We start from the raw sequence: 15,654 nt of genomic DNA, 5'->3' as shown, positions 1-15,654 counted from the left end.
AAACCCAGAGTCTGTCTCTTGATGTATGTGGATATCTCCTGATAAACTAGAAGAGGGAGCAACACATCTTATGCTTAGGGAATTATTCTCTCCTTTTCCTGCTGAACCACGATATAAGCCAGTCTGCTGTTTGCAGACAGGTCCCACCACCTATCAAGATTTGCAACTCGCTGTAGTCCCCTGAAATACCACAAATTTTCTGAGAGGTAACTGGGACCTGCTTAATTTCTTCAGCACAGGCCTTGAACAGACAGCAGAGTGCTGTGGCGAACCTCCTGTTACCTGGATTGTAATTGATTTTAAAACCTGCCACTGCACCCAGAGACAGAGCCCAGAATCCCCATAAACGAACAAACAAAACAAAGCATCCTGCTGCAGATGGAAGTTCTGGCAAATCTGGGATGTCGGCAGGGATGAGCCTGATGAAAAGCAAATTTTTGAGACCCACACAAACACTTGCATGGAGAGAAACATCCACCTGCAGAGGGGGCAATGTCCTAACTGCTGCCCCTCTCTGTGGGGGCTGGGGAGGGGCGCAGAGAGGGGCAGAAAGTGGTGGAGTTCCAGGTCCCACACCAAGAAACACAGACCTAGTCCTAACAGGCCTCTCAATGACACACTGGATTCACACATCATGGCCTGTGTGGACAAAACCCCAACCTGGGTACATCCAAACACAGTGAGTCCTTCCGTGTCTTTCGTGTCAGGCTGACACTAGTGCCCCCAGAACCGCAGGATAACAGAATGCCTTTCAAGCAGTTTAAATAGTACTTGAGGCCGGGCGTGGTGGCTCACACCTGTAATCCCAGCACTTTGGGAGGCCGAGGCAGGTGGATCACGAGGTCAGGAGATCGAGACCATCCTGGCGAACATGGTGTAACCCCGTCTCTACTAAAAATACAAAAAAAAAATTAGCTGGGCATGGTGGCAGGCGCCTGTAGTCCCAGCTTCTGGGGAAGCTGAGGCAGGAGAATGGCGTGAACCCGGGAGGTGGCGAAGCTTGCAGTGAGCGGAGATCGCTCCACTACACTCCAGCCTGGGCAACAGAGCGAGACTCCGTCTCAAAAATAAATAAATAAATAAATAAATAGTACTTGAAGCTGCTGTCTCTTGTTCTCTGCTGTCCTGGCAATAGAGACTGGCTGACCATCAGAGATGAACAGGATCTCAGAGATCCAACATTCTGATTACATAAATGTGAAATGAAGCCCAAAGAGGTTAAGTGGTTTGTCCAAGGTCACACCGCTTGTTAGTAGCTTTCCTGGACTAGAGTTTAAATTTTCCAGCTCTTAGCACAGCAGGACCTTGAACGGCAACATCGTTTCATTCAATGTTGTTTTGTTATAACCTTGAGGAGAAAAAAAATTAATTCCCAGCTGGGGCCACTATCTGTGGAGTTTGCACATTCTCCCCATTTCTATGTGGATTTTCACGGGGTACTCCAATTTCCTCCCACATTCCAAAGACATGTGCATCAGGTTCATTTAGTGTGTCTACATGGCCATAGAGTGAGTGAGGGTAGGTGTGTGTGAGTGTACCTCGTGATGGAATGGCATCCTGTCCAGGGCTGGTTTCTGCCTGGCACCCTGAGATGCCAGCATGGGCTTGAGATGCCGGCATGGGCTCTAGCCACCAGGACCCTGAACTGGAATAAGTGGGTAAGTCATGATCTTACTTGTTTTTATTATTCTTAAATGTACAGCTCACATTTATTTTAATGTATAATATTAGAAGTGTTTGGGTCTTTATTTAGAAGTATGGCGATATTTTATGGTGATATTTTAAGTTAGGAACTTAACTCTTGTTTATATCAATTAGCCTATGGCAAAATTGGTTTTGTTATATATCATTTCCCTTAAAGTTACAGTTTCCAAGAACCGAGGGACGACATAAGCGAAGACCTACTGTGCAGCGTTTTCTTCAATAGACGATATTACCTTCTTTCAATGAAGGTAACTGCTCCTTTCACCTTCAAACACCTATCCCAGTGCTAGTTACTGGGAATACAGAGAAAACACACACTCTTTACCTGAAGTCAGGAAGCTGGTGTAGTGTAAGTACAAGGAAAATCTTAGAGAAGCACGAGAAAGAAGAGAGGCCCCTGAGATCCCGAATATGTAGATTCTCAGTGCTTTTGTTTGGCTTATGATGAAACAAATATGAACAGGGAGGAAACCGTCAACCTGCCCAGAAGCTGCCAGCACACAAGGCCCAGAGGTACTTTATTGGATGCCGAATTATTTTAACTCACCATGAGAAAAGAAGTGGACACCTTTCCCATCCATTTTGGGGAACCCTTAAAGATTTCACTAGGAGGTATGTTAGAATGGCTCACCACACATTAAACACACACATACACACACACACACACACACACACACACACACACACCTTCATTGGGCTGGGGAAGCCTTAAAACTTACAAATCTAATCAGAGCTGACTCTGTGCCTCCTCCATCATAGAGGAGAGTTTACAGCTAGGGGAGGGTGGCAATGATCAGGGCAAACTGGGCTCACACTGGATGGGAAAGAGCCAAATGCTTCTTAGCACAGTAATGCCAGGGTTGCTAGATCCAAAAGGATCAAGCCAAAGCCATGGTGGAAGGGGAAATACACGACCCCCAAATTAGATTAGAAGAGACTGGGTCTGAGAAAAAAATAATGCTCACCTTGGCAAGGTGTGCCTTCCTTCTTCGGTGACCCAGAAAGAAAATTGGTTAGAACGTTCTCTGAGAGGGCAAATGCAATGGGATGAATTCCTGCAGCCTACATTCTCTCTACAGGGCCGCAGTCAGTCACTACACCTACCCCATACCTGGAACCTGAAGGGATTGGGTGGAGAACTGCCTCCCTAGGAACTGGCTGGTGTCTGAAGCTGTTGAGAGTTGTTCAGGCTTAAGAAGAGAGCAAGGGGAAAGGGGAATTTCCTCTAGGGATGGGGTGAAGCAGAAGATTTAAAAAAGGGGCTGCATGGGATGATGTGGGGGTGAGGTGGGGACAGAACAAATGAGAGACAGAGTCAGACAGGGAGACGGTTAGACCTGCATAGCTTGAAACTGGTGGGACAGGAAGCCTGAACCCACCTGAACCTCAGCCACCACATAATCATCTTATGAGTTCCTCTAGAGCTGGCCCTGGGAAATCATCTCACTGTCCCAGCAATGAACCAGTGTGAGCCATTGGACACCACCACCAATAGCTCACAACTGCAGGCGCAGTGATGCCAGAGAGCCAGCAATGGCAGAGATGTCCCCCAACCACAGGCACCACTATGGGCACAGGCAGTGAAACGGAAGCCCCGCCACCACCTCCCTAAGGCACTGAAGTGTACCCTTTAAGCCAGGGAGGGAGAAGGCCACACTTCCAGTGCTAACGATTGGTACGTAAATTGGTATGTGGGCAGCAAACGCTGAACAAGGGGCTCTATCTTAACTCTTCTACTCAGTAGCCTTAGAAGAGCCACTTCCTCTTTCAGGGCCTTTTTTGCCTCCTCTGTGAAATGGATCGGAGGTGGCAGTAATTCAGGTCAATGTTTATACTGCATAGATACATTTTTTTTGAGTAGGCTTGTTTAAAGAGCAGCTTGAGGTTCACAGCAACATTGCGTCAAAAGTACACAGTTCCCCTATATCCCCTGTCCCCACCCACACACAGCCTCCCCCACGATCAACACGCTTATCAGAGCCAGATCAATTTTTCACGTGAGGCTAGGTGAAATAAGCAAAGCACAGAAAAACAAATACCACATATTTCTTTAGACTTAGAATTTTTTTGCTCAAAATTTTCTTGGATATATAGATAGATTGGTAGATCAAGAGATTGACAGAGATATAGATACAGTGAGCTGTTCTAAGAAGCAGGGAGAAGTGGGCCTGCCTGTTATGCACCCAAGGTGAAGCCTCTTCAGGATTTCTCTCAATTGCTGAATTTGACTATCTCTGGGCACCTGGTTGCTAACATTCCTTTCAGCTCAAACGTTCGATATGCCCAATGTGCAAATTCTTTAATGCACACACACATACAATCTTTCGTGTAACTCAAAATGACTCTACCAGGCAAGTAGGCAGAACAACTGTTTTTCAGTCCCATTTTACGGAGAGGGAAAGTTAGACAGGGCTGAGGTAGCAGGAGCTGCCCCCAAGGTCTTACAGGTGTTGCCTCCCTGCCTTTTGTGCCTACAGTTTTGAAAGGACTGAGTAAAAGAGAGAAGAGTACAATATGAGCACACTGATGCGTGGTCCTCTCCATCCCAGTTCTTCCAAATCCTCGAGTGCAGCTCAACTAATATTTATGAGAACAAAAATATTACTAGTCACTATTGAACACTGTGGACACCGCGACCATTTAGTATGGGTGTTAGGAGCCTATGGTTAAATCCCAGCTTCCTATATAGGTCTTAACGTTAGCACCTGCAAAGAGGTGATCATAACAGCCCTTGTAAGACAGGGTTGATGGGAGGATTCATGAAGGTAATGATATATACTTCTCAGCACAATGTGCCTCTGTGTGTTAGTAAGAACTCCAGCAATAGTAACTGAGGAGCCGGGTTCCCAGCATCCAGGAGCACTTGTGGTAGTGGAAGGTGCTAAGTGCTGCGTACAGAGTAACTCAAACTCTAAACCTTAGGTTACAGTTAGCTTAGGACCACAAACCTTAGGAGGGAATGTGTGCCCGTGTATCCCCCTCATTCAAGCTTCTTATTTGAGAAACGAGGAAAATGAGATGGAGGGATTAATTCATTCTCTAAGTTGGAATATACAGGAAACTGCAGAGCTGAGACTCCAGCTCTCCTGACTTCCAGTTGTACCTTCTATGATGCTATCGGATGACTACAAATAATAGTAACACTAGTAATAGTTACTGATGATGAAACTTGGTTTACGAGTCCTTACTAAGGACCAGGTCTCTCTATGCCTCTCACCAGCAGCATTGCATTCAATGCTCACAGTAAACCAGTGAGGTCAACCTTCTATATTGTTTCCATTTCACAGATGAAGAATCGGATGCTTCCAGAGGTGAAGGCCCCGGTAAGGTAGTAAAATCAGGACTTGATCCAGCCCCTGGTTCTGAACAACTGTCCTGTGTTGTGCCTACACCAGAAATGGGAAGTCTCTCCTCAAATAATTTCCCACTCTTTAGCTGAAGCTGTAATTAGAGTCTCATTTGCCTTTCGATAATTGGCTCCCCTCTCCACTGTGGGAGATCTTGGAGTGTCTGAGTGGCGTCTGGTTCCATGTGGGCAGTCTCTCCAGCCTGGATGGCGGCATGCTCAGCAAATCTACTTTGGCTGCCTAGGGCTAATGAGGGCTCTCAGTGTGGTCGCATTTAAGTGCTTGGTATTGCAGGGAACGTCCACACAGACACACCCCCTGCCATCAAGGATAATGCAGGGTTGTGAAAACATGTCCCTCCAAATTGGATCTTGTTACTCCAACTCCTTAACTAGAGGACAACACAGTCTGCTCCATGCTGAGTCTATCACACAGGGAGAAAGCAAAATCCCCGTGTGTGTATGTGTGTGTGCGTGTGCATGTGCGTGCACATCTTGTGTGAAAAGGAGGGAAAAGGTAAAGTCAAAACCTGGACAAACACTGGTAAGGTTGGGTGAGACTCACGTCCAATGGTAAAGAAATAATAAGCAAAGAGAACAATGATTTGTCTATTAAGGCTATGAATTCCAGGAAGTTTTTCTAGCACACAATGAAATGAACCTAAATATCCTTAAAGAAGAAAATGTTAAAAATGGTTGTATTAGTCCATTCTCATGCGGCATAAAGAAATACCCAAGACGGGGTAATTTATAAAGGAAAGAGGTTTAACTGACTCACAATTCCGCATGGCTGGGGAGGCCTCAGGAAACTTACAATCATGGCGGAAGGCAAAGGAGCAGCAAGCACCTTTTTCACAGGGCAGCAGGACAAAGTGAGGATGTGTGGCGAACAAAGGGGGAAGCCTCTTATAAAACTATCAGATCTCATGAGAACTCACTCACTATCATGAGAACAGCATGAGGGAAACTGCCACCATGATTCAATTATCTTCACCTGGTTCCACCCTTGACATGTGGAGGTTATTATAACTCAAGGTGAGATTTGGTCAGGGGTGCAGAGCCAAGCCATAAAGTTGACTATAGACAGTGTCCTACGAAAAGTCGTGTGAAGCCCTTAAAAACAGAATGGGAAAATGTTCTCAATAATTTTCAGAAAAGAAATGAGATTACAGAGCATGTAAAACAAAATCCCAATTATATAAAATATATGATACAGGTCAAGTGTGGTGGCTCACACTTGTTATCCCAACACTTTGGGAGGCTGATGTGGAAGAATCGCTTGAGGCTAGGAATTCAAGACCAGCCTAGGCAATGTAGTGAGACCCTGTCTCTACAAAAAATATTTTGAAATTAGCTAGCCATGGTGATGTGTGCCTGTATTCCTAGCTACTTAGCAGGCTGAGGTGGGAGGATTGCTTGAGCCCAGGAGGTCAAGGTTGCAATGAGCCATGATCACGCCACTTCACTCTAGACTGGGTAGCAGAGTGAGACCCATATACATATATGATATGATTCATATATCATATCATATATATGATACAAAAGAGAGGAAGAATAAATAATGGTTTCCTCTAAATCATGAGATCATGGACATTTTATACATTTCCAAATGTCTTACAATCAACTCACGATATTTTGATAATCCTAACTTTCATAAAGAATAAATGCCATTTTTCCCATCTCTGGGCCAACATCTCCAGAAGCATGCCTAGTAGAGGTCTCAGTGTGGTCCAAGGCCCCCCTTAGCAAGGGAGCATATCAGGCAAGGAGGAATCCCAAGTGCTGCTGAGGTTGAGAAGCAGGCGTCTTGCAGTTCAGACACTCCAAGATCTCCCACAGGCTGTTGTCCAGAGAGGGCCCGTGTCACATACACTGGCCTTTCATGTTCAGCTGACATCCCGCCTTCTCCATAAAACTGTCCCCAAACAGCCTTGCTTCCACTGAATTCTAGCAATAGTCATTCTTATAGGGTTATTTATAAACATAATAACTTATAAGTTATATTTAAAATTCTATAAAACTTTATTATAAAATCTATAATAAATTTATGAAAACCTTATAAATTTATTAAAACTCTATAAACATTATATTTGCACCAGAAACTGCTATTCTGGGTCCATCTGTAGGTTTTGTTTGTCTTCTATATCATTTAAAAATAAATCAGCAGGTCTCCACTTTGGAGACTTATCTCAGAAAAAAGAAAGAGTGAGAGATTATCAAGCAGCACTGAGTCTGCATATTGACATGGCCCTGCCTCACTGCTGTCCTGTTTACCCATGGCACAGACTCTGCCCCAGTCCTCACTGCCATCCTGTTTACCCATGGCACAGACTCTGCCCCAGTCCTCACCAATCCCTATAGTCTCTCCTCCTAGAGCTGAGTGGCCACTGATATCTATTACTCTTGCTTCCTTAGTAGCAAAGAAACATTTCACTGTATACTTGTCTCTGTCACACATAGGCATATGGCTGGGTGCAGTGGCTCACGCCTGTAATCCCAACAATCTGGGAGGCCGAGGTGGATAGATCACCTGAGGTCAGAAGTTCGAGACCAGCTTGGTCAACATGGTGAAACCCTGTCTCTACTAGAAATACAAAAAATTAGCGAGGCATGGTGGCTCACGCCTGTAATCCCAGCTACTCAGGAGGCTGAGTCAAGAGAATTGCTTGAACCCGGGAGGTAGAGGCTGCAGTGAGCCAAGATTGTACAACCACACTCCAGCCTGGGTGACAGAATGAGACTGTCTCAAAAGAAAAAAAAAAAAAACGGCCATGGGGATATGGATGACTAACCAGATGGCACTGTGGTTTAGGGAGGAAAATGAAAGAAATCAGATTCCTTTGTGAAGTAAAGAAGGGTCCCACATGTTTAATAGGCAAGTAGAAAACCTGAGTTGTAAAAATATAAGTGAAGGTGACATTAGGACTATCTATTCGAAAAGGAATGATTACCTTAGAAAATCTCATAATAACTATGATCCTGCCCCTTCACTCATTTATATTACCTGCCCAGCATGTGTGAGCTCAAATTGAAAGAGATCTTTGGGTAAATCTTTTCTTCTCCAATCATAAGCTCCTGGGGACAGAAACCCTTCTCTTCCAGAAGTCATCCAGCACAGCAGTACAGCGTGTGCTGGGGAATCAGACAGACCCCAGCTGGAATGGTGTCTCTGCTGTTCCTTGGTGTGTAACTACTGGCAAGTTTTAAAACCTTCTTAATCGAGAAGTTTTTAAACCTCCTTATCAGTTTCCTCACCTGTTAAATGGGAATAGTGATACATACGGATGTCATGATAATGAAATGAGTTAATTATTTTAGGCCTGGCACAAAATAATGGTTAAATAAATGGTGGTCATATATTACTTATTACTGTATTTTGTTAATAGTCCTCACAGTACAGTGCTGCCACAGTTTTAGATTTTAAATAAATAGTACTTGAACTGAAATGAATCTGCAGCTAATTTTCAATTCAACTGTATTGTAGTTTTCAGGAAAATTCCTTCTATTCTAAGAAGATGTTGGGGGAAAATAATCTAACAACATCAAATTTCAACAGATCAACATAAAAGTCTCAGGACACTTGTATTAGCACATTTTCATACTGCTGATAAAGACATACCCAAGACTGGTAATTTATAAAGAAAAAGAGGTTTAATGGACTCACAGTTCCATGTGGCTGGGGAGGTCTCACAATCATGGCAGAAGGCAAAAGGCACGTCTTACATGGTAGCAGGCAAGAGGGTACGAGAGCCAAGAGAAAGGGGTTTCCCCTTATAAAACCATCAGATCTCGTGAGACTTATTCACTACCACGAGAACAGTATGGAGGAAACTGCCCCCATATTCAGTTATCTCCCACCAGGTCCCACCCACAACACAAGGGAATTATGGGAGCTCCAATACAAGATGATATTTCGGTGGGGACAGGGTCAAACCATATCAACATTCTAAAAGCCCACCTCAGCATAATGGAAATCATTCATGATTGCAATTTCACAGTGAAAACAAAATTTTGGAGTAAATGCATAACCTTATAAAGATTTATATAAATGCCCTCATTATGTGTGCTTACATTAATGCAAAGAATCATTCCAAAACTAGGTAAGAATCCCATGGAATGTAGATTGAAAGGTATGAGAACAGAGTGATTTTGTTGTTCTCTATTTTTAATAAGGTAAATTACACACACACACACACACACACACACACACACACACACACACAAAGAGTTTACTGAGTCTATTTACATTGCTATTAAAGAAGTGATCTGGAATTTTTTCTCCCCCAATTAAATTGCAGTTCATAATGCCATTGAAAGCTGCTATTCTAAGTATTTTGGTAAGTTCAAGAGGGATTCTTTTCCTTGATTGTATGCCAATTTTTTTTAACTTCAGCGCACCCCCACCCCCAATAGACACTTTCATAAATCTCTCTTGGACTTGTTCTGCAGCACATTAAATCACTGTCTTCTCTGATTCTGGATCTGAAGGTTTCTTTCTGAGAATGAAGTCTGCAATCCATCACATCAGAACAGGAAGACAGGATGTGAGGGACAGCCCCTTCTCAGATCTCCAGAGTGTGGAAGGTACGTTTTGGTGCTGGCTATGGCTTTGTAACACTGGAGTTGAAACGGGCAAAATGGGCTCCTCACTTGAAGATCCTTGATGCCTCTAAATGCTCTGATGAGAAAAAACTTGTCCTCAAAATCCATGGTACTTTCTTGAAGAAATGAAATGCTCCAGCATGTGAGGCATTGTTAGTGACCAGCTGTGTAACCTCGAACGCATCATGTAATCGCCTGCCATTCACGCAAAGTTCTGTAAAATGGCCTCATCCCTTGCCCCCGGCTCAGGCAGGATGCTGAGATGTACTGGGGGAATGCTTCTCAATACTTCTCAATACAGTATTGGGAGAATATTTTCAATGGGAAGAGGGGATTTTAAGGCACTAAATGATATTATGTGAAAAAGATTCAGAATTATTATCATTGTGAATCAGAGGATGACTTTTTTAAAACATAGATTTTCATCGTTGGTGGAACACTACAAAATCTTGTTCAGTGTCATCATTTACAGTAAGGGACTTGCCCAAGATCTCACAACTGTGCACTAAATGAGATAATATACCTAACTGTTTAGCACAGTGCCAGTGCATAACAAGCAGTCAATAAATGTCAGTTGCTGTTGCAACTGCTGATGTTTTTGTTACTATGATTCAGGTCTCCTCACTCCCAGTTCAGTGCTGTAATTATCAGATACAAAAAGAAACTACAGGAAGGTAGCTCTATGAGCCTAAGCAACTTCTTACCATAAGGAAAATTATTTCTTTCATAATTGAGAAAGTGCAAGCCTAGAGAAGGTAAGTGCTACGCCTTGGCACATAATCCCCAGGATGCTAACAACACACTGAAGACCAATTCAGGAGCTTGACTGGAGGAGGAGAGGCTACTCCTTTTTCCTAATTCTTCAGCTCTCAGTGAGCAATAGCACAGAGAACCTGCACGTTGTGGACCAGAGCTGGAATCCAGTCTACAGCAACCCTGTCCTCAGCACCAGAGATTCAATCTAGGCTATAGCAACTCAGCCCACAGCCTGTAGGAAAGAGCAATGTCCTGAAAATGCAAAATGACACTGGCAGGGAGAAAGGAGAAACTGTCCAGCAGATGAAGTTGGGAAAGAGGTGCAGTCAAATGGGAAAAAAACAAAGATGAAAAACAAAAATCAGATTGCTACTTACACTATATATAAAACATAAACTCTGTAGATAAAGGATTTAGGTATCAAAACTAAAATTATAGAATTCTTAGTAAAAATAATGAACATATGTTAGACTTCAGGATTGAGAAAGATTTCTTAAGGCATGCACAAAAATGTGACTAACAAAATGATTGATTTGATTGTATTAAAATTAAGAACTTTTGCTTATGAAAATGCATCTTAAATAAAAAGACAAGGTATAAACTGGGAGAAGATATTCACAATAGATAAAATCAGCAAAAAATAAGTAGAAAGAATATATTAAATATCCTATAGATCAATAAGAAAAATACAACTAATCTGACAGAAAAACAGACAAAAGGCCGGGCACGGTGGTTCATGCCTGTAATCCCAGCACTTTGGGAGGCTGAGGCAGAGGGATCACAAGGTCAGGAGTTCAAGACCAACCTGACCAACATGGTGAAACCTGTCTCTACTAAAAATACAAAAATTAGCCAGGTGTGGTGGCACACACCTGTAATCCCAGCTACTCAGGAGGCTGAGGCAGGGAAATCACTTGAACCCAGGAGGCAGAGGTTGCAGTGAGCCGAGATCACGCCACTGCACTCCAGCCTGGGCGACACAGCGAGACTCCATCTCAAAAAAGGAAAAGAAAAGAAAAGAAAACAGACAAAAGACATGAACAGACATAGCAAAGAAACAAAACACGAGTGGCAAAGAAACAGAAGAAAAGATTTTCCGCATTACTGGTGATCAAGGAAACGCAACTAAAGACAGTGATTATGTAGTCTAAGCCCATTTTAGTGACAAAGATTAAGAAGCAGGGCAATATCCAGTGTTGAAGAGACTGTGGCTACACAGGACCACTTCGGCATTGCTGGTGGGAGTGTAAATTGGTACAACCACCTTTGGAAAAGAGTGTTCACTATCTCCTAAAGATTCTGATCCCTTATGGCCAAGCAAATCTACCAGTAGTTCTATCCCCAAAGGAGACTCTTGAACATTTACAACAAGAGACACGTATAAGAATGTTCTTAGCAGCAGTGCTTACAATAAAAGAAATACTGAAACAACCCAATGCCTGAAATTGAAAGCATGAATGAACAAATTATGTCTTATTCACACAATGGAATTTCCTATTGTCATCAAAACATGAACTCCAGCAATCAGTAATATGGATGATTCTTAGTTTAATATTAATTAAAAAAAAATAAATTCCTTCAAATTATCGACAGTTCAATACACTTTTCATAAAGTTAAAATAACTAAAACACTAGGAAAATATATAAATGCAATACAACTGCATGAAAAGGAAAGCAGTGGAATGATTAACAAAAGATTCAAGAGGCTGGGTGCAATGGCTCATGCTTGTGATCTCAGTGCTTTGAGAGGCCAAGGCAGAAGGATCACTTAAGCCCAGGGGTTTGAGACCAGCCTGGGGAATATAGGGAGACTCTACCTCTACAAAGTTTTTGTTTAAAAAATTCACCAGACGTGGTGGCATGTCCCTGTAGTCCTAGCTACTCAGAAGTTGAAGCAGGAGGATTGCTTGAGTCCAGGAGTTCAGGGTTACATGAGTTATGACTGTGCCACTGTGCTTCACCCTGGGTGACAAAGGAAGACCCCGTCTCAAAAAAAAAAAAAAAAAAAAGACTCAAGAATGTGGTTACCTTAGGTGCGGAAAGGCAGTCGTGTGGTTACGTGTAAGTGATTGTTAACTTCCTAGCTTTTGTTTTGTGTGGCGAGTGGGTGGATGCTACATTTGTTATTAAAAATAACAAATAGAACATTTAAATAAATAAAAGCCTGCCTTGTGTAGATCAATAATAAGATGTATTTTGAATTAATGGCCAGGACTGCTCCAGCTGTGTAAAATTGAGGTCTGCTCTTTCCTTTTCTTAAAGGGACACAGGCCATTGAATAATGGTGAACTTTACTACCAAGGTCCACAGACCAGCCTCTGAGAGACCAGGCACATAAACATGTGTACAGACCAGGAATATAAATAAAACAAAACTTATAACTTCGCTTATCCTTAAGGAGTTCATTCCATCAGTATAGACAGTCCCATAAACAGAGAATGCTAGAATGACATGTCAAGTGTCATGATGGAGGTTTGCACTCTGCAATGGGGGAGCCGTGTCCATGCCCACACTGCTTTCCTTTCCCTCCTCAGGCTCCTGGAGCTATGCCTCCCATTTGAGAGAGGTCAAGGGCCAGCTGCATCCAAAGCCCCTTGGCAGGCTGACACTATGCACATCCCTGGCCCCCTCCCCAGATATTCAGAGTCAATCTTTGGAGTAGGGTCCAGGATTCTGCAATCTTAACAAACTCCTCAGGGATATCTAAGCGTTGAGGTTAGATGCATTGTTTTGCCCCCTTTGGGAATCGGGTAATATCTGCAATGTATTCAACCCTCTACTTTCACATCTTTCCCCATTCATCAGGTACCCTGGCAGCCATTATGTTTCTACCACCCCAGGGACAAAGATGAGGTCAGCCTCCTCAGAAAGGAAGGTGATAGGATGGAGGGGAATGGTCAGCTGCCCCTTCACCTGGCATTGAGACCCAAGGCCACAAAATGTGTGTGTACTACCAACACCCCTCTGGGGCTAAAGTCCCAAAGGGAGTCATTTCAGATAAACTGAGGGAAACACCAAAACCTGTGCTTTTCTTCCCCTTCCTATTTGAGTTCCTGGGAAGGTGGGGACTGTTTTGAGTCAGAAAGACTGGTTAAATCTAGAGCCATAAGATACCATGTATTGAAATTTTTAAGTTGCCACAGCACCAAGTAGAGACTCCAAAAGAAGATTAAATTAGATTAAAAACAAACAAAAAGAAGCAGCTTCATTTTCTTTGCACAGAGATCATGGTGCACAAGTTTACTAACTCGCCACAGTTGTATCCACATTGCTTCCCCAGGGACTGAGTGTTGAATGCAATTGAGGTGAAATGCCTGAGCCATCAGGGAGGACTTATTGCAGGCTTGAGGGCTACTTTGGTTCTTAAAGGGATGAGTAGGGGTTGCCTGTTGAGCATGTCTTGGGGTTGGGGTAGGGAATGGGAGGCAGTAGAAGATATTCCAGGCACTATATGCAATGAACTGAATTTTGCAAGGGCATATAAGGTGCCCCACTATGAAGCCAGAGCACATCCTGAGAGAAAGACACTTTGTTCTCCCAACTGCCTTTTCTTTCTGAACAGTCTCAGAAGCAGACCCTCATGTCAACATCCCAAGTCTTGGGCAGCCTGCTAATACCCCGGCTTGCTGCAGGAAAGCTGTGCCCTGAGAAGCCACAGGTGACACAGCAACTGCTGGCAGCAAGAGCCTCATCTCCCTTCCAGGCAAGGGTTCCTGTGCTCACCTGTCAGAGTTCATGTATAGTCTGGCATTTGGGAGAGGAGTTGGGAGTGGGGAATGGAAATAAACAAATCCTTCAGGATGAATGATGAAGCACTTGTTCTCACACGGAGAAGGAAGCACTACCAAGTCAATACACTACTATTTGCTCCTTTTTAGTCCTCATAGGAATAAAGCATAGTATAGTGAGAAAAAGGTGGGTTCTGTTATTCAAATGACTTGCACTCAGAACCAGTTCCAGCACTTACTACCTGTGAGTCACAGAGACAATGCTTATCAAATATTGCATGTGCATGTGCTTAGTTTACATCCCAGATTATCTGGCATTAGCACGTGTGATGTGTTCTGGCCAATGGACTGTGGGTGGAACTGGCGGATGCCACTTCCAGGCCAAGGACATTAAGAGTCACTGCGCTCCTTCCCTCCCTTCTTATCTTTCCTGCTACAGGGAGGCCACATGCACCAGCTGGCACAACTTCAGGAGGGACAAAAGGAATATGACCTTCATCAGACTTTGCAAAGGAGAGAAATAAACCTTTCCATTATCAAACCACTAAGATTTGGAGATTAATTTGTAACCCTAGGATCACACAGTCCAAAATATTAATACCTTAATACATTGTGTAATATTTGGTCTCATTGGAATGAAAATTACTTAACTTTCTAGGCCATTGTGTTTTTGTAAAAACTTAACATATATTTACGCTGTATATAATACCTGTTACAGAGCTGGCATTTGATAAATATTAAGTCTCTCCCTTTAAGTTGCTGTTGATGTCATTACTATTGTTATGGTCAGTACTGTTATACAACAGACAAAATAGATGCATTTTAATAAGCAGCAACTGTGTCTCTGGCACTCTGTTAGTTGTTTTTCATATGTTGTCGCATTTCTGTAGCTAAAGAAGCTACAGCTCAGAGAGGTTACTTATTCCAAGGAACACAGCTAGTATGCAATCAAGCCAGGATCCAAAATAAGGATATCCTGAATCAAAGGTCTCTTATTCTATGACACTCCTAATTCACATTTTTCAAATTTTTCAGACATGGAACCCGAGGCTCAGAGATGTTAAATAGGATTACCAAAGTAATAACCAATAGAATAAAATCAAAAATTGATTGGGTGGGACCTAATTAAACTAAAGAGCTAAAGCAACTATCAACAGAGTAAACAGACAACCTACAGAATGGGGGAAAGTATTTGCAAATGATGCATCTCACAAAGGTCTAATATCCCAAATCTAACGAACTTAAACAAATTAACAAGCAAAAACAACAACCCTATTAAAAAGCAGGCAAAAGATGTGAACAGACACTTCTTAAAAGAAGACATACATGCAGCCAACAAGCATATGAAAAAATGCTCAGCATCACCAGTCATTAGAGATATGCAAATCAAAACCACAATGAGACACCATCTCACACCAGTCAAAATGGCTATTATGAAAAACTCAAAAATTGGCCAGGCACAGTGGCTCATGCCTGTAATCCCAGCACTTTGGGAGGCTGAGGCAGGCAGATCACCAG

At 42.9% G+C, this 15,654-nt stretch overlaps 1 protein-coding gene and 1 long non-coding RNA gene across 2 annotated transcripts in view; one reads left to right on the top strand and one right to left on the bottom strand.

The window, feature by feature from the left end:
* DOCK2 (dedicator of cytokinesis 2) overlaps window positions 1-15,654 on the bottom strand; it is a 443,859-nt gene that overhangs the window by 297,188 nt on the left and 131,017 nt on the right. The window lies entirely within an intron of this gene.
* LOC108513617 (uncharacterized) lies at window positions 1,421-14,636 on the top strand. Its single transcript, XR_001880959.1, has 3 exons — window positions 1,421-1,658; window positions 9,539-9,634; window positions 14,576-14,636. It is a non-coding gene; the product is annotated as an uncharacterized LOC108513617 (long non-coding RNA).

The sequence above is a fragment of the Rhinopithecus bieti genome, unplaced genomic scaffold, assembly GCF_001698545.2.
Source record: "Rhinopithecus bieti isolate Rb0 unplaced genomic scaffold, ASM169854v2 scaffold_30732, whole genome shotgun sequence".
Lineage (NCBI taxonomy): Eukaryota > Metazoa > Chordata > Mammalia > Primates > Cercopithecidae > Rhinopithecus > Rhinopithecus bieti.
The sequence above is the reverse complement of the archived record's forward strand: the minus strand, read 5'-3'. Positions and strand labels throughout refer to the sequence as shown.